At 43.1% G+C, this 19,692-nt stretch overlaps 2 long non-coding RNA genes across 4 annotated transcripts; one reads left to right on the top strand and one right to left on the bottom strand.

The window, feature by feature from the left end:
• Nucleotides 1–805: 805 nt before the first annotated feature.
• LOC138748075 (uncharacterized) lies at nucleotides 806–12,925 on the bottom strand. Its single transcript, XR_011347777.1, has 4 exons — nucleotides 12,782–12,925; nucleotides 9,775–9,857; nucleotides 7,825–8,002; nucleotides 806–1,452 (listed from the first exon to the last, which is right to left on the bottom strand). It is a non-coding gene; the product is annotated as an uncharacterized lncRNA (long non-coding RNA).
• Nucleotides 12,926–13,633: 708 nt separating this feature from the next.
• On the top strand, nucleotides 13,634–17,836 carry LOC138752011 (uncharacterized). 3 transcript variants are annotated; one of them, XR_011350310.1, is made up of 4 exons: nucleotides 13,634–13,789; nucleotides 14,213–14,261; nucleotides 14,522–14,747; nucleotides 16,603–17,836. It is a non-coding gene; the product is annotated as an uncharacterized lncRNA (long non-coding RNA). The 3 variants fall into 3 exon arrangements; XR_011350311.1 differs by lacking the exon at nucleotides 14,213–14,261; XR_011350309.1 differs by lacking the exon at nucleotides 13,634–13,789 and having other exon boundaries at nucleotides 13,810–14,261.
• Nucleotides 17,837–19,692: the final 1,856 nt, after the last annotated feature.

Raw genomic sequence — 19,692 nt, 5'->3', positions numbered from 1 at the left:
GGATGCGACTGGGCACCCTCCAACCGGATGGCATTAATATAGACTTCTCTGGCCTTAGTTAAACCCCACCTATGACCTTCCTTCACCATCATCGACATCATTCTGTCTCTCCCTTCCCATGAACATGATAAATTCTTTCCTCGTCCCTTCTCATATTCAATTATCGTTGGTCTGGATTCCCTTCCCACCCAGCTGGCATTGTCTGAATTCTGAGACTTTCTGAGATTTTCTGCTTCTGGCCCATTTTGCTTATTCCTTGAAGAAGGGCCCAGGCCCAAAACGTTGGCAATATATCTTGGTCTTTTATGGACGCTGAAAAGACCAGCTGAGTTCCTCCAGAATTAGTACAATCACAGTGTCTGCAGACTTTTGTGTTTCACCCACTTCTCCCAAGCCCAGACATCATTCTACAGAACCAAGCTCAAAGGTCAACAGCTAACAATGATCCCCACATTTCAATGCTAATCAATTACACTGCTCATCAAATGCCATGTCTCTCCGTGTCAAACTGTGTGCCGATTCATTGTTGGGGGAGTGCCAGATTTCTGGCACAAAAACTCACTGCCTGAATGCAGGGGGCAAGTGTGTTCGGACTTAATAATCAAGAAGACCTTAGGCAAATGCTCTGTGGATAACATTAAGTGCATTGTCAGCGTATTTCATTTTTATTGATGTATTTTTCTTGCTGCTTTCCAAAGTGTTGATGCTGTATATTTAATGATTCCATCTCACTGACCACTCGTTTGACCAGAAAATATATTAAAATATATTCTTTAGTCAGTTCAAGTTCAAAGATTTATTGTCAGATTACATAAATGATATCACAGATTCCTTTTCCTGGGGGCCAGGCAGAATTTCTACCTAGCAGCAGTTCAAAAAACAGTACTAAAAAAAAATGTATACAAAATAGAGAAAAAATATTTCGTAATAAATAATATGCAAAATAAAAGACCTTAAATGACTCCTGAGTGAGTTTGTCATAAGGAGTCTGATGGTGGAGGGGTAGCATCTATTCCTGAACCTGGTGGGTGTGAGTCTTGCAGCACCTACACCTCTTTCCTGATGGCAGAAGTGAAAACAGAGCATGTGCTGGGTGGTGTGGATCCTTGATGATGGCTATTGCTCTCTGATGGCAGGGTTCCATGTAGATTTTCTTGATAGTGGGGAGGGGTTTGCTTGTGATGTACAAGGCTGTGGCCACTACCTTTTGCAGGGCTCGGGGTATTGGTGCCCCCATACCAGACCGCGATGCAGCTGATCAGCGCACTGTCCACCACACATCTGTAGAAGTTTACCAAGGTTTCTGACATCATACCAAACCACCGCAAACTCCTGAGAAACTAGAGGCACTGACGAGCTTTCTTCATGATGATGTTTGGGTGTTGGGTCCAGGAAAGGTCCTCTGAGATAGTGACTCCCAGAAATTTAAAGTTGGAGGATATAACATGTACCCTTTGAGATAAGAAGAAAATTTATGACCTTAAATTATGAAGCGATGGTGCATTTCCTTTAAGTGAGGTCTCTAGACAACTTAAGCAAGCAACAATATAACCTCACAAGAGCCATTACTTCAAGACTCAAAATTGATCCAGAGCTAATACACATGGGAAACATTTTTGTTTCAGAGAGTCACTTTATAAAAAACAGTACTGCAGTCCATGTAAGGATGTGATGTGATAAATTTGGGCTCTTTTTTTCCAAATAAGGAGAATGCCAATGAAGGGAAACACAAGAAAATGCCGATGCTAGAATCTTGAGCAGCCAAAAAGAAGTTGGCAGGATCCAGTGGGTCAGGCAGCATCCTTGGAGAGGAATGGACTGTCATAGTTTTGAGGTCAGGACTCTTTAGCGAGACTTGTCAAGACCTTGTCAAAGAGCCCAACAGGTTTTAGCAGTTCAATCCTTATTATTATTATTATTATTATTATTATTACTGATACAAATTATGATAAGCTAAAGCAGCCCCCCCCCCGCCCCCAGGACTCTGCTTAAAGCTTATGGGGCCCCTTCCCTGCAATGCAGTCTAATTTTCTTCCATACTTCTCTCATACTGAAGACAGTAAAATCTCTGGTATCCAGAATTCAAGCAACCGGCAATCCAACCAACTGGCAAAATATTGAGGAAGTAAAGAGTTTTAAAAAAATTAAGTAAAAGTTTAAAATTGTAAAAGTAAATGTTCTCCGAAGTAACACACAACCTTTTGGTGAAGATGGGAGGAAATATTCAGACAGCGATGTGCCTTGGTCATGCTTGGCTCATAGCAGCGGTTTAAATAAAGTTGTGTTTGAGTAAGATGGCGGCACCCAGGACAAAGAACTGGCCGATGCTGCTTGCGACTAGGGTGACTCTCCCACAGTGTTTCCCCTTCCCTGTCCCTGCCTAGTAAGAGTTCTTATCTTTATTAGTATTAAATATATTAGTAAGGCTTTATCTCTAAACTTAGGGGGAAGAGGGGGTTAGTTATGATGATGGCATGGTTAGTGTAATGGCTGGTACAACGCTGTTGCAGCACCAGTGACCAGGGTTCAAATTTCAATTTTGTAAGTTACGGGAATTACTTTAGTAAAGTGAATTTTACACCATACCCCCCCACCACCCCCCAATGGGATGAGCCTCTGGCAGGGGGTATGGGAAGTGTATGGCCCTGTTGAGAATGGCTGAGCTGAAACACATGGTAAAGATGTATTTTCTTCTTCTGGATTCATCTCAGTGTTCTTTTAGCATTTGACATGGAAGTCTTACAGTTTTATCTCTCATTTGCTTTTTAATACTTGATGGGCTAAAAAAGAGGGAAAAAATTAAGAACTCTCTGAAAGAGAACAAAAACCTTGCAACCCATAAAACCAAAGTAGAAACAGGTCTTCCTCAGTCCTGAGGAACTGCCCAAAAAGAAGGAGCTTGCACTGCAATGTAGTGTCATCCAAAACCATCTGTTCTAGCCTCTGATGTAGGATTTGACTAGTTTTCTGACTGAAAGGCAGGAATCATACCAAGTGTTGTGGTAAACTGCATCTCCAACACAAAAGGAGAAAATTCGATAAAGCCTCAGCAAATCAGGCAGCATTTGTCAAAAGAGGTGCTTTCAAGGTCTTTGGTCTCTGTCAGGGGTGGCTATACTGCGGCACACAAGCTACACTTGGGTCTCTGACATTAAAATGTGCGGCCTGCAGAAATATGTTGGCTGAGACAGGGATTGTCCTCACAGCAGTGACTTTAGTAAGCTGGCTTGCGATTGAAAATATTTGGTATGTATACCATATATATGTGTGTAAAATTCGACCCACCCCCCCCCCCCCACCCACTATCGCTGGCCCCACCTTTCCACTCATCCAACGCCCTGATTGGGGATTCTCATCCAAGCCCAGACCGCCCATCCACTGGAGCTCCTGACACATTGACTGCGGACTCTCACATTAGGCCCTGGCTGCCTGCCAATCCAAGCTCCTGATGCCTCGGCCACGGACTCTCGACTTGGCCCTGGCCACCAGCCCATCTAAACCCACATCGCTCTGACTGAAGACTCTCGGCAAGCCTGCCAATCAGAGCTCCCGATCCCCTGAACGGGAATTTACCACTCAACCTGTCCGTCAATTTGAGCTCCTGAATCCCCTGAATGATGCAGGTACTTAACACGGTTAAAGGTTGTATGCGTTTAATAGTCAACCCCTTAAACTTTACCCTAAAAAATGGTCCACAAAATTCAACTATTACCCGAGTATACTTTTTGATTATTGAAACTAATAAAAATGAGCAATTTAAAAACTAAAAACATGAATAAATATTATTCATGCATATATATTTACATAAACCTTTTGTAACTAAATGTGCATGTAAGAGTAAAAATGTTTATGCAATATTTTTTCATGTCTTGTGGCTCTCAAACATCTGACGTTTATTGTGTGTGGCTTTTACGTTGAACAAGGTTGGTCATCCCTGATCTGTCAAAGGGTTGTATACTTGAAAAGTTGTCTATTACCCTTTATACAAATGCTACCCGACTCCAGAAGATTTTCCAACATTTTTCTGGTTTTCTCTCAAATTTCCATCATCGGCACTTTTGTTTTAATTTTCGACAGAATCATGGTTATGTGTTGCACGAGCCTTTTGATTTTACAGCCGCAAGTGCAGGGTTAAAGTAGTGCAAATTGTTTGACAAAGGATGATTGATTTACATCTAGACCTCAAAGTTAATTTGCATATTGAAGTTCCATCTACTCTGCCTTAAAATCTCAAACAGCAAGAGTTATAAATGTAGTAAACAGGAAAATATGCAGACACTGTCATGAAATACCCAGAAATGCTGGAGAAATTCAGTGTCTACGGGAGGCAAAGTGATATAACCAGTGTTTAGGGCCTGAGCCCTTTGTCAAATTGGTGATTGGAAGTAGTCACTATGTGCTGAAAGTGGAATGTCTCGGCTCTGAGTGTCTGGATTTCATCTGAAGTCCTGGAAACAGAGAGTAGTTGAAAGATCCGATGGGGGTGGGGGTCCTATGATTCCATGTGAACTTGTAGACATTTTGACCCCATTGTTTAAGTGAAGAGTAGTGGTAGTGGTAGGATGGTTGAGGAGAGGTGGGGGGAAAGGATTTTCAGATGGGAAACTTGGACTTTTTCTTTTCCTCCACCTCTTATAGAAATTGACCACAAAAACGATTTTTGGATATCAAATCCTTCCCCGCCCAGATGTACAGGAGTCAGATGTTTGTATGGTGAGTACAGGAGCGGGGACTTCGTGCTGCAACTGGTGAGACTGCACTTGGAATATTCTGGTTGTCCAGCTGAATAAAAGGTATTATTATGAAGGAAAGGGTGCAGTGAAGATTCACACAAATGTTTCCGGGACCAGAGGGCTTGAATTAAAAGGAGAGGCTGCATAGGCTAGGATTGCCCTCCCTGGAGTATAGGAGGTGAAGGAGATCATTGCGGAGGTTTGCAAAATCATGAGGGGCATAAATGAGATAACTAATCATCATTTTTTTTCTAAATCTAAAACTTTAGGATATCGATTTAAAAGGGACCTGAGGGATACATTCTTCATACTGAGGGAGGTGGGAATATGGAACAAGCTGCCTGAGGAAGTGGTAGAAGCTGGGACATTTAGACAGATACATGGATAGGAAAGGTTTGGGGTGATATGGGTCGAATGCAGGCAAATAGATCTAGCTTGGGCAAGTTGGGCTGAAGGGCCAGCTTCAGTTCTGTAGAACTCTGTCTCTATGTCCACAGATAACATATTGCTGGCCATAAGGAATGTAGTTGAGGAATTTCATGGAGGATGGAGGAGGGGGCTCGCATTTCATTGTGGCAGAAGTCCCCCAGTCACATGGATGGACTTCTTCTCCCTCACCACCTTGCAGGGCCACAATCCATTCTTCCAAGTGAAGCAACACTTGACTTGTGTATCTGCAGGGCTCGTCTACTGCATCTGGTGCTCCCACTGTGGCTTCCTCTACATTGGAGATACTGGATGCAGACTGGAATATCATTTTGTTGAGCACCTCAGCTCTGTCCACTGCAAATAGCATGGATCTCCTAGTGGCCAGCCCTTTCAATTCCCCATTCCATTCCCTTGCCAACTTGTCTGTCCATGGTCTCATGCACTGCCAGACTAAGACCTCCTGTAAATTGGAGGAACAATACCTCATATTCCATCTGGGCACCCTCCAACCCAATGGCATTAACATCGACTTCTCCATTTTTAATTATGCCTTTCCCCATCTATCGCTATATCTCCTTTCCTCTTTCTCTTCCCCCTCTCTTCCCTTTTCCCTTTGTCTTCTTTTCCCCAGCTCTGCATTCACAGAGCCAAAACCCACCTTCCCATATCAATTCTCACCTTTCCTCTCTCCTGCCCTCCTATCCATATACAATGAACACCTTTTGTCTGTCGGTCTGTACTCTTTTAATTAATTCAGACACCTGCCTGCTTTTTACTCACACATTGAAGAAAGGCTCAGGCTGGAAACATTGGTTATACCTTCTATGGGTACTACAAGATCTGTTGAGTTCCTCCAACATTTACTGTGTTTCAATTACAACCTCCAGTGCTGTCTCAGTGGAGTTTGCAAACTCTCCTGTGGCTTCTTCCTGCATCATACAGATTTGGTTGGTTAACTGTTCATTCACCATTACCTCTAGTGTTGTGGAGTCAGGAGAGAGCTGATACTAACTTGGAAAGAATAGGTTACAAGGAACATCGAGGGGCAGAGGAATGGGCAGGCTCTGTGAATCAGTAGACTCAAGGGGTCGAATGACTTTTTTCTACAGCAGTGGCTCTCAACCTTTTTTTTTTCCACTCACATCCCACTTTAAGCAATCCCTATGTCATCGGTGCTCTGTGATTAGTAAGGGATTGCTTAAGGTGGGATGTGGGTGGGAAGGGAAGGTTGAGAATCACTGCTCTAGACCCAATTTTTACTGAAATATTTTGTTTGAGAAAAATTGTCATTGGCCCATTTCCTTTGGATTTATGAAACCGTGCACATAACGAGTCAATGAGGTATGATTAAAGCAGTCATTTTTAAAGTTTTTCTTTCCACCCACATCCCACCCTAAGCAATCCCTTACTAATCACAGAGCATTGATGGCATAGGGATTAGAAGTGTGTGAGTGGAAAGAAAAAGGTTGAGAACCATTGCTCTATATCATATGGAATGTCAAAACCTATTGTTACTGCATGGTATCGCACGGATGGCAGTCTCTTCAATCTGAGGCCCCTGCAAGCTCACACCAAGACACAAGAGAAACTTGTCCGTGAACTACTCTTTGCAGACGATGCCGCTTTAGTTGCCCATTCAGAGCCAGCTCTTCAGCGCTTGACGTCCTGCTTTGCGGAAACTGCCAAAATGTTTGGCCTGGAAGTCAGCCTGAAGAAAACTGAGGTCCTCCATCAGCCAGCTCCCCACCATGACTACCAGCCCCCCCACATCTCCATCGGGCACACAAAACTCAAAACGGTCAAGCAGTTTACCTGTCTCGGCTGCACCATTTCATCAGATGCAAGGATCGACAATGAGATAGACAACAGACTCGCCAAGGCAAATAGCGCCTTTGGAAGACTACCCAAAAGAGTCTGGAAAAACAACCAACTGAAAAACCTCACAAAGATAAGCGTATACAGAGCCGTTGTCATACCCACACTCCTGTTCGGCTCCGAATCATGGGTCCTCTACCGGCACCACCTACGGCTCCTAGAACGCTTCCACCAGCGTTGTCTCCGCTCCATCCTCAACATCCATTGGAGCGCTTTCATCCCTAACGTCGAAGTACTCGAGATGGCAGAGGTCGACAGCATCGAGTCCACGCTGCTGAAGATCCAGCTGCGCTGGATGGGTCACGTCTCCAGAATGGAGGACCATCGCCTTCCCAAGATCGTGTTATATGGCGAGCTCTCCACTGGCCACCGTGACAGAGGTGCACCAAAGAAAAGGTACAAGGACTGCCTAAAAAAATCTCTTGGTGCCTGCCACATTGACCACCGCCAGTGGGCTGATAACGCCTCAAACCGTGCATCTTGGCACCTCACAGTTTGGCGGGCAGCAACCTCCTTTGAAGAAGACCGCAGTGCCCACCTCACTGACAAAAGGCAAAGGAGGAAAAACCCAACACCCAACCCCAACCAACCAATTTTCCCCTGCAGCCGCTGCAACCGTGTCTGCCTGTCCCGCATCGGACTTGTCAGCCACAAACGAGCCTGCAGCTGACGTGGACTTTTACCCCCTCCATAAATCTTCGTCCGCGAAGCCAAGCCAAAGAATCTGTTTGATTGCCTCATGATGTGATGGCAAACATTTCAGTCAGGGCTTATTATGAAAGCTTACCCATGTGTGTTATATGTGATTGTTGGACAGCACATTTAGCTCACTGCTATTACAGCCCCAGCAACTCGGGTTCGAATCCAGCATTGTCTGCAAGGAGTTTGTATGTTCTCTCTGCGTCCTGTAAGGGTTTTTCCAAGTTCAGTGAAGAATAATCAGACTGGGTCCTGGGATGGCTGTCCTGTCATATGAGGAGGGAATGAGTAGATTCAGCTTGAAGAATGAGGGATAACCTCATTATAATAAAATACATATGATAAATATCAATAACTAAATATAATTAATATAACAAAGCAAAGAGAGAATGAGGAAGGAGCAGAAGAGTGGATCACAGGGTCTTCCCTCCACTCCACCCCCCATCGTCGCGATCTACTAGGATCATTGTTTGAAGAGTGCTCGAAAAATAATTGAGGAACCCTATCACCTCTCTCACAGCATCTTTCAGCTTCTCCCATTGGGGAAGAGATATAGGAGTCTCAGAGCGAGCACCAACAGGCTGAGGAAGAGCTTCTTCCCACAGACGGTGAGAATGCTGACCCCTCCAAGACTCAACTATTTATTTCACAATATTTATTTATTTTTGTGTGTCTATAAAGTACGTACTGCATTTGCGGCTGTATGTGTGTTATGTCTGTATGTGCGTGTGTATGTTTTTGAACTGAGAACTGGAGAACTCTGTTTTGCAAAGTTGTACTTGTACAATTAAATGATAATAAATGTGAACTGATTGAAACATTTATCATTGTTACAAGACTGGACAGGGTAGATTGGGGACAATATTTCTCTGGCTAATGAATCAAGGTCCAAAGATTACAATCTCAAAATAAGAGGCAGACTATTTACGACTAAGGGGAGGAGAAATTTCATTGGTGAAAGTGTGCTGAATCCTTAGAATGATCTTCTCCAGAGAACAGTGGGGACACAGTCATTTAGTTCATTCAAAATTGATGGATTTCTGGATATTAAGAGAATCAAAGGGGGGAAGGGGGCGGTTGGAGAGAGGGCAAGTAATGGAGTTTGTTCTCAAAATTATCCTTGATGTCTGGTCGAAAATGCTTGAGGGACTGAATAACTTGTTTGTACTTCTAATTTTATCGCTTCGTGTTCCATCACATCTGAATTCTCTGCTACCTTTCACACAAGGCTTTTGAGAAAAATGTTGCATTGGAATCTTCAAGGGTGCTCCCAAACACACACAGACACACACACACACACACACACACACACACACACACACACACACACACACACACACACACACACACACACACACACACACGCACACACACACACACACACATATTTACAAGTAGAAACACAGAAATGCAGGAGGGATTCCAACAGGTCTTGCAGTGTCCATAAGAGGTAAAGATATATACCTAATGCTTTGGGGAAAAAAGAGATCAGTCCAGAAAGTTATTTAGCTTTACTTCAAATGGACACTGCAAGACCTGCGGAGTTTTTAGTGCAATCACAGCACCTTCAGACCTTTGTGTTTCACTCCTATTTACAAAGTCTCTCGAAGTTTTTTTTAGGAGAAGGGAGCAAAGCCTGAGAAAGAGGTTGCAGCACCTAAAGAGGAATGTAGAAATAAAGGGACTACAAAAAAGTTACTTCCTTTTTGAGTGACACAACAGCAACTTCCTCATAAAACTGAACCAAATCTCACTGGAAATCTTTTGCAGACCCACTGTTTTTATGCAGTGATACGAACAACTAGAGATTGGATCAGGAATGGACACAGATCAGATGAGCAATAACAACGGTATGTGTCAGTTCATCTTCTTGACACATTCAGCACGTGCCATCTAAATTTGTCTATTAACCTGGAGACAGAAGCAGGCCTCCCATTACACCTGCTGTTGATGCGCTTGAATGCAGCTTGCTAACATTAACAGAATTATTCAGACAAGTACGATTAATGGTAGGTGGAGTGTATCAGGGTTTACGTACCTTGAAATGATTGAGGGGCGAGGTCCAATGGTGTGGGAGATTCACCTTCCCTGCACTTGGGAGAAACTGCAATATGCACTGTTCTGTGGAAGAAGCAACAAGAGTTTCTTTTCCTCAGGATGTGGAGCTGAAACTGGTAAAGATTTGACTTACTTATCTTTTGACTGTAAAAAATCAAGAAACAGCATTATGATTTTGGAGAAAAATAAAGGCACCAGGATGGGATCATTTACAGCTATTGGCAAACGTGTGTTGACAAAGCTTTTAAATCTGACAAGATGGATCATCATTATGACCATCGATATGCACCCCAACCCACTGTTACTTAAACAAAAGTTGTTTTTAATTATATTTGAACAAGAAAACAGAATTAAACTTTAACTTATTACTTAACCTACCTAATCCCCTCTCTAATACTAAGCGCAGGTGTGTGTAATGTATATTTAAGATTAGAAAAGTTCTTTGGATCACAGTCCAATCTCACGGGTTGCAGGCAATTCTTGTACTGTGGACAGAAGTTAGCGTTAACAAAGTTCACCAGTCTTTAACAGGCAAATGATTGCCACTCAGGAGGGTTCTTGCTGGTTTTCAGAGAGAGATTCCTCTTCCAGGACATCCACAACTGAATCTTGTTTAATCAGTCTTGCTGACAAAACTTTCCCCCTTCAGGGTTCTCCAGATGATCCTCTTTCTTTCAGGTCACCTTTCAGACAGCCAGCCTTCTCCTTTGACCAGACAGTCTTCCAAAAGTTTGTCCTTCTGGAACTGATTTCTGTGTCTCTCCTCTTTGTTTCACTCCCTCCATCTCTGAGAGCAAAACTGTTTCCCCTCTGCCTACAAAAATCGCATGCCCTCCCAGGCAAGCTGTATGTTGATACTTTGTTGTTCTTTTGCTAAAAGCACTCTGCAAGAGTCCTGCAAATTCTGTTTTGAAATGTTTGTGTGCAACTTGCTCTAGCAATTCCTCCCAAACCACCTCTATATACTCTGTCACACCGTGACCTGGATGTGTTTGCCCTGGGTGCTCTAGTTTCCTTCCACCTTCCAAATCCTGCAGGGATGATTTAGGGGGGATTGTGTGGCACAGGTTGAACTGGACCAGAGTTGGCTTCTACCATAGTGTAAATTACAAATGAAGGTGAATGATCCCCATTCAGAATCAGAATCAGAATTTATTTTTGTGAACATATCACAAAATTTGTTGTTTTGCAGCAGTATTACAGGTGCAATTATTACTAAAAAATGACATTTAATATAAATAATTTTTTGTAAAAATAGGAGAAAGTGAGGTAGTGTCTATGATTCATTGTCCATTCAGAGGGGAAGAAGCTGTCCTTGCGTCAATGGGCTTTTTTCTTCAGGCTCCTGTACCTCCTTCCTGATGGTAGCAGTGAGAAGAGGGCATGGCCTGGGTGATGAGGGTCCTTGAGGATAGAGGCTGATTTCTTACGATACAACCTCTTCTGGTTGTCCTCAGTGGAGTAGAGACTGATGCCCTTGATGGCACTGGCCGAGTTCACCACATTTTGTAGTCTTTTCTTGTCCTGTGCATTGGCCCCTCCAGACCAGACAGTGAGGCAACGAGTCAGAGTCCTTTGTGTATTGGTTATGAAAGTTAGATACTTTCCTCTCAGTAAGATGTAATGGAGATACTTCATCTGGTTTATTACAGAAATTATATCAGCTCAACAACTAGGTATATAAGCTTGAACTCCACAACCTCTTGCTTCAAGAATAGTTTTTATCCAGTGGTTATCAGGATCTAGATCCTCCTCAAACTACCCTGACCATAAATTACTCCGAGACTGCAAAAATACCTCTCTGCACTATTGAGATGTCACCTTATTTTTCCCTTGTACTAACTGCAACTGTGAATATTTATTTATTGATTAACTTTTGCATAGTATTTGTTATTGAATATTTATTTTCTGTATTGCACAGTCTGTTTGTTTACATCTTTCTTTATTTACATTCCTCTCTTTTGCATACATATCTTCTTAGTCCCCGGCTCCACTCACTTTACACCTACGACTGTATAGCTCAGTGCCACAATAACGCTATCTACAAATTTGCCAATGAAACCTCAGTATAAAGAAAGGAGATGAGTCAGTGTACAGGATGGAGGTTGAAAACTTGGCTGAATGGTGCACCAATAACAGCCTTGCACTTCAGAAAGGCGAAAGCCAGAGGTACACAATCCAGTGATCATTGGGGTTCGGAGGTGGAGGGGGTGAGCAAATTTAAGTTCTTGGGAGTCACTTTCTCAAAGGATCTTTCCTGGACCCAACACACCAATGGCGTCATGAAGAAAGCACATCAGCAACTCTACTTCTTCAGGAGTTTGTAGAGGTTTGGTATGACACCAGAAACCCTGGCAAATTTCTACAGATGTGTGGTGAAAAGTGTGCATCACAGTCTGGAATGGGGACGCCAATACCCCTTAGTGTAAAGCAGTGGCTCTCAACCTTTTTTCTTTCCAACTTACATACCACTTTAAAATATTCCCTATGCCATCATTGCTCTGTGATTAGTAAAGGATTGCTTAAGGTAGGATGTAGCTGGAAAGAAAATGTTTTAAAAATATTGTTTTAATCATACCTAATTGACTCATTATGTGCACAGCTTCATAACTCCAAAGGAAATGGACCAATGACAATTTTTCTCAAGCAAAATATTTCAGTAACAATTGGGTCCAGAACAGTGATTCTCAACAATTCCCTTCCCACTCACATCCCACCTCAAGCAATCCCTTTGTAATCACAGAGCACCAATGCCATAGTGGTATGTGAATGGAAAGAAAAAGGTTGAGAATCACTGGTGAAAAGCCTTCCGAAGTTAGTGAACACAGCCCAGGACATCACAGGAAAAACCTTCCCCACTATCAAGAACATCTACAAGGAACGCTGCCACCGGAGAACAGCATCCATTGTCAAGGATCCATACCACCTGGCACACTCCCTGTTCTCGATGCTGCCATCAGGAAAGAGCTGTTCTTAGATATACTTACACAAGACTCGCACCACCAGGTTCAGGAACAGCTGCTACCCCTCCACCATCAGATTCCACAGCAGCAAGCTCAATCAGAGACCCATTTTAGGACTCTTACTTGTGCATTTTATTGATTCTTTAAAATTTTCTCTGTGTTGCACAGTTTGTTTACATTCGTTATCGGTTTACAGTTCTTTATTTGTTTACATGCATAGGCAGCGCACTTTTTTTGCACTACCAATAAGCGTAATTCTGCCGTGCCTGCAGGAAAAAGAATCTTAGGGTTGTGTGTGATGTCATGTATGTACTCTGACAATAAAACTGAACTCTGAACTTTGTAGATATTATCATTTTCCATACCAAGGTCATTTACTGTGTATGTACAACCGTAGTTGGAAGTTGGAAAGATGAGCAGGAATTTTGGTGCATACGTATGTTGTACTTAGATGTATGACAATAAACGAATTGGCAACAACAGAGACCTTTGGATCACCATGTATTGAGCATCAGATGTTGCCGATTCCTGCAACCTCCTCTCCTTGCCTTACCTTCCCATGCTTACTGGGAAACGAGAAGAATGGAGTAGAACATTAACCTCTCCTGTATGTATTAAAAGCCTGATGTACACAAACACCACTCTGGCTTGCACAATGAGCATGGCCTCTGAGACCCTCACTCATCTGGGTTTTATCTGTTTCTTTGCAGCATGTCATTGTTGCTATGAATAACCAGCCACACTGTGCTGTGTACTTGCCTGCCCACATCCTCCACTTAAGCCTGAGAACAGTTTCGATAACGTCAGTCCCAAAGCCACAATGCAAACACACGGTTGCACCAGGTGCAGCCTGATTGTGCTCTGCTGCTGCAGGGCTATAGGTGCTGCTTAGAGAGCAAGATCCTGGCAGGGCAGGTTGTCACAGAGATTTACAGCATGGCCGCAGGCCCTTGAGCCCAACGCAGCCAGCCCGTATCCCTCCAAACCTGACCTGAAGTCGCATTTATCATTTGGAGCTGTAATAGCATTGCGGTAATTTATCATGATGGTTCGATTTCAACTCTGTCTGTAAGGAGTTTGTACACTTTCCCCATGTCTCCGTGGGTTTTCTTTGGGTGCTCCTGTTTCCTCCCACCCTTCTAAAACCTGCAGGTTAATTTGGATGTAATTGGGAGGAATAGTTTTAAATGGCCAGAATCGGCTTCAGCCGTGTTGTAAATAAAATTTTAAAATGTAACATTTAAGAGTGTGCATGTGGATGGAGGTTACACATTTAAAATAGAATATTTTAATGATATTTTTGCCAGGAGGCAGATTATAGATAACCTCTCGTCCACAAGTGATAATGTGATTGAGTAGCTATGGGACAAAGGGCAATAGGTTGAATCATTATTTACCTAAATGACCTCTTTTCTCCTTACCCCTTTTCAAACTGATTGATTTTTTTTACCCCAGGGAAATTACTGTATTAAAAGTCTTTAATATGGCAAGTGGGGAACTCAAGGTAAGTTGAAAGAAACTTGTAAACAAATTAGTTAATATAATTTAAAAAATCATACGTGAAGTTCAATATGGCTCTTTTTGGATCATCTGACATTTTAATCTGAAGGCATTGAGATCTACTTTAATACAGATATTATAATGAAATAGAATAATATCAAATTAAAGGGAAGCATTAAATGCATTGTTTTTCATGTTCATCTGAGAGAACCTGTTTAATATCTAACTATGCAACATTTCCTCTGTATGACGTTAAAATACCAGGCCACATTTCTATGCTAGTATCCCCGGATTGGGATTTAAACCAACAATCCTATAACACCGCAGAAGGGTGTCACCAAGTGAGCCAGAGTTGGCGCACAATGGGGAAAGAGGAAGGGCCAGTGGTCACCAAGGATGTGCCGTTAATCACGAGGAAGTTGATGAAGATGCCTCACTCAGAAACCCGTGGTGGCTGTCGGTTCTGCTGATTGAAGATTTCAATGGAATGGTAAGAGAGGTGGAACAAGGTAAAGGAGAGTGTGGACAATGTCGTGAATTGACAATGAGGTAAAAAAATATGTGGAGGTGAGCTGGCTTCATAGAGTCATTGAGGCATTGAGTTATACAGCACAGAGACAGGTCCTCTGGGATGATACAGATTCCACCACCTCGTCTGGCAGTGCATTCCAGATGGCAACTACTCTTTGTGTGAAAAAGACTCTCATTAAAATTCCTTGCTCTTACTTCAAGTATAAGCCCTTGTGTTTGACTGTGCCTACCATGGGACCACAACTCCATAAAGATGAAGGTTGTCAAGGAATAAAGAACATTGATCCACAATAAGGGACTTCAACAAAGTGGACAGCCCGCATTTTTTCTCCTGGGACAACAATAGCAAATACCAAAGGATATCTATTTAGGAGTGAGTGGAGGAAAGTTCAGGGGATATGTCAGAGGGAGGCTTATAATGCAGAGTGGTGAGTGCCTGCAATGTATTGCCGGGGATGGTGGTGGAGGCTGGAACAATAGGAACATTCAAAAGACTCTTAGATAGGTATGTGGATGTAAGAAAAATAGAGGGTTATGGGTGTGAAGTAAGGAAAATTTAGACCAGTGGTTCTCCACTTTAAGTAATCCATATGCCATTAGTGCTCTGTGATTAATAAGGGATTGCTTAAGGTGGTATATGGGTGGAAAGAAAAAGTTTGAAAACCACTGTTTTAATCATACCTCATTGACTCGTTATGTGCACAGTTTCATAACTCCAAAGGAAATGGCCAATGACAATTTTTCTCAAGCAAAATAATTCAGTAGCATACTCACATCCCACCTTAAGCAATGCATCACTAATCACAGAGCACTGATGGCATAGGGATTACTTAAAGTGGTATGTGAGTGGAAAGAAAAAAATTGAGAATCACAGTTCTATGTTCTAAGTTGATGGATTATAATGGATATGTTTAGAAATTGATGGATATCTTGCAGGGAGACTTGGAGAGGTTGTTCCACCTCTGTTCCCATTCCACTGGCACTGTGCATGGAATCAGCATAAGGTGGAATGAACTGAGCAGTAATTACATTGCCTCCAACATAGACAACAGACAGAAAATAGATGAGATAATTGGGTGGGGAATGTAGAATTACTGTCAGCCATGGGAGGGGAGTGGGAAGCTGTAAACTTATCGAGGAGGAAGCAATATTCAGTTGTAGAGTGGTGGGGAAGACAGTAGGGTAGGAAGGACAAGAAAAGTAAAGCATTGGAGTTGGGGGGGGGGGGGGGTAGGGGTGGTCAGAGAAGTCCAGGTACCTGGCCAGTCCATGTAATGAGGTGAGAAACACAAGGTAGTGGTGACCACCAGGAAGCAGGCCAGAATGCAGAGGATTGGACCGAGCATTGGTGGGAGGTTCAGGGCAATCAATGGGTTCTGGAGAGAAGGACAGTGCTCTCAGATGGTAAGGAAGTTGGAAAGATGAGCAGAAGTTGAGCTGGGGTATGAACAGTGGAAGGGGTGGTTGAGTTGGACCTTCAAGAGGTATGGATGGTAATGGGTGTGTTGAAGGTTAGTGGATTGCTGTCATTGTTTGAGAGTGGATCAACAGAGGGTGGTTGGGAGTAGTTCCAAAGAGGGAGCATATTCAGTGGGGGAAGTATGAGGTAGAGTTCACGAGCAGAAGCGATGGGGCCTCCATTGTGTGGTTGGGTGGAGGGAGTGTGAAAGAGATTGGACTGGACTGCTTATTAGGTCATGAAACACAATTCATGTCTCAGATTGGAAACCTTTTGTTGGAGTTGAGTAAAGGAGAAAACAATGTTTCTGACATTTGTGTTTTTAATTTCAGTATCTTTTCATTTCCATGTACAGGTTGAACTTATTTAATTTGGGAACCTTGGGATTTGACCATTGCTGGACCACAGAAAATGCCGGAAAACAGATATTGACCCCGAAGGGAACCCCCTATGCAAATATATCAAAAGAAGAACAAAGCTTAAAACAGAAAATAATACTGTGGGGTGGCACGGTTGGCGTTGCAGTTAGTGCAATGTCTTTACAGCACCAGCGATTGGAACATTAGTAAGAACACCTTACAGACAGTGCAGGACTCCATCACAGCAGATTAATCCTTTATGTGCCTGTCTAAGAGTATGTTGAGTGTTCCTATTGTACCAACCTCCACCACCACCTTTAGCAATGTATAATGTATTCTAGATACCACCTCTCTCTATGTAACTTCCCTCCACTCATCTTAAACAGATATCCTCTGTATTTCCCCTGTCACCCTGAGAAAAAGGTTCTGGTTGCCCTCCTGAGCTGTGTCTTTCATAATCTGATATACCTCTATTAAATCACCTCTCATTTTAAAAACAAAATTAGACATAGAGGACCCTAACAGGCTATTTCGGCCCATGAGTCCATGCCGCCCAATTTACATCCATTTGACCTACATCCTCTGTACGTTTTGAATGGTGGGAAGAAACCAGAGCCCCAGGGAAAACCCCCACACAGACAACGTACAAACTCCTTACAGACTGCATGGGATTCGAACTCTGGTCCCATTTGCTGGTGCTGTAACAGCATTGTGCTAAGCGCTACACCAACCATGCTGCCCTATTATAAAATTCATGGCCATGGATGGTTGTGGAGGCCAAGTCATTGGGTATATTTAAGACAGAGGTGGATACATTTTTGAATAGGAAGGGAATTGAGGGTGACAGAGAGAAGGCAGAGGAATGTGATTGAAAGGGATAATTAATCAGCTATGTTAAATCCTGCCATTTCTAGCAGGATTGATTCAATAGACCGAAAGGCATAATTCTGCTTGTGCATCTTGAGATCCTACGTCTGGAGGCTGGGTACAAGATTGACCCATCTGGAAGGGCAGGCTTTCAGGTGATTGTGATAGTACAGATCTATCACCAATGTACATAGTTACTGTATCGAGACTGTGCTTACAGCGATTGGCTGAGAGCTAAGCCATGCCTATTGTCTGGGCCTTAAAGGGTTGTGTCCCTAGCCAGGTCGGATCATTCTGGACTGGTCGGCCACCTGTGAAGAGCTCCTGTCTTTTGCAAATAAAAGCCTTGGTTTGGATCAACAAGTCTTTGATTCTTTCGACGAGCTCTACAATGATGCACTGCTGAAGGTTGTTCGGTGCATAGCCCTTTCTGCTCTAAAACATGCCTTGCTGATGTTTACTCAGCTCTTTCTTGAACTACATTTTTATTCGATAGTAAGGACTGAGCAATAATTTGGCTTCACAGTGGGGTCTTCTTTCCTTGGAGGCAAAACAACATTTAATAAGATTCCCATCTTTTTTGCAAGAAGTCCTGGAGAATATCATAAAAAAAATATGACTGGTGGAAGGGTGTTAGCTGGAAGCATAGACACTTTGTGAAAACATTTCCAATATTGTCCACGTCCACAGGAATTTCCTTTGTTAAATAGAGGTGAGAATATGAAAAATTGGATTGCAGAACAGCTCTTTAATCTTCCTTCTTCCATCCCCCACCTCTGGATACCTGGTTAGTTGCAGTGACCATACTGCAGACCAACATCACAGAAACATGGCAGTCAATGCCACTTCCTTGTAGATTTTGAGGCACAGGTTAGATCCTGACCTCTGGTGCAGTCTGTGTCAAGTTTGGACATTCTCCCTGTGGCTTCAGTTTCCACCCATTTCCCAAAGACATGCTGGTTGATAGATAAATTGCCAGATGAAAAATACCCCTTGGGTTGTCAAGTGGCAGGAGAACAGAGGGATGGGGATATTTGATGGGGGCTTGGGAGGGAAAAATTGAATTATAGGTATATGCTGCTTACCGTCCACAATACATTCTGTGAAACTGGGTCTTATGCAGTGGATGTTGTGCAAACACCATAGTACAATGTATACTTAGCAAAACTATATGGGATACTGAACTTACAATAAATTAAACTGTTTAATTTTATTCACTTTTTAAACTTTTACGTCAACACTTTCACAGACAATTTAACAAAGGTGACCAGGTTCATCCACATCACTGCTCTCAACTTCCTCATAGTATTCAGGTTGAATGACCTCCATTGATGAGCTGTCACTCTGTAATGCCTGAAGGACTTGGCTCAGGCTTTTCTTGGGGAGCCGTTGGCTTCTTCAGAAATATGTCCACCGTTGTTTGCCTTGTTTGCTCTTTCTTTACTTCATAAATTTCTTTAAATGCAGCAAACACTTCATGAGCACTCCTCTCTGTCAGTGAAGAGCGTTCAGTGTTTGGGTCCATCTCTTCACCAAGATGTTGAAGTCTGCAGAGAATGTGGCCAACTCCTTAACAGTGAACAGTGAACCTCTTCTGCACCTGTTCTTCTCCTTCTGCAGCTTCCTTTTCCCTTGTGTCTTCTTCAGTTCCAGTTAACGTCCGCTACATCCCATTCTTGCGTTCTCCGATCGGGATTTCTGACTGAACTCCATTATAATCCTGTCGCACCAAGGACGATGGCCATATAGGTGGTCGGCCTGATTGGATGCTAAGTGGCACACACCTGCATTTGGAAGGGTGTTTGGTGGTCAGTGGGGACACATAGATCAAATTGACCCATCTTTGTGCTGTACAACTGTAAATCACCAAAAGAAATACTGCACAGGAGTCAGCCATTGGTCCGTTGAGTGAGCGCCAAAGGCGATTAACACAACGCTATCACAGCACCAGCAACCTGGGTTCAAATCATGCACTGCCTGTGGGGATCTTGCACATTTTCCCTGTCTGAGTGGGTTTCCTTCAGGAGCTCTGGCTTCCTCCCACCTTCCTAAAAGTATGGGGTGGTAGGTAAAGGTGAATGTAACTGGGCGGCATGGGTTTAGATGCGAGAGGGTGCCGAGGGTGCTGAAAGCTTCTTCATCTTGTCAGAGGTTTGGAACTGGAGCTTGGTTTCCCATGATTTGGACTGGACTCTGTGTGGCTGCGGAAGCACTAGAGG

Source organism: Narcine bancroftii, chromosome 1, assembly GCF_036971445.1.
Source record: "Narcine bancroftii isolate sNarBan1 chromosome 1, sNarBan1.hap1, whole genome shotgun sequence".
NCBI lineage: Eukaryota > Metazoa > Chordata > Chondrichthyes > Torpediniformes > Narcinidae > Narcine > Narcine bancroftii.
This window is presented reverse-complemented; position numbering and strand designations above follow the sequence as displayed.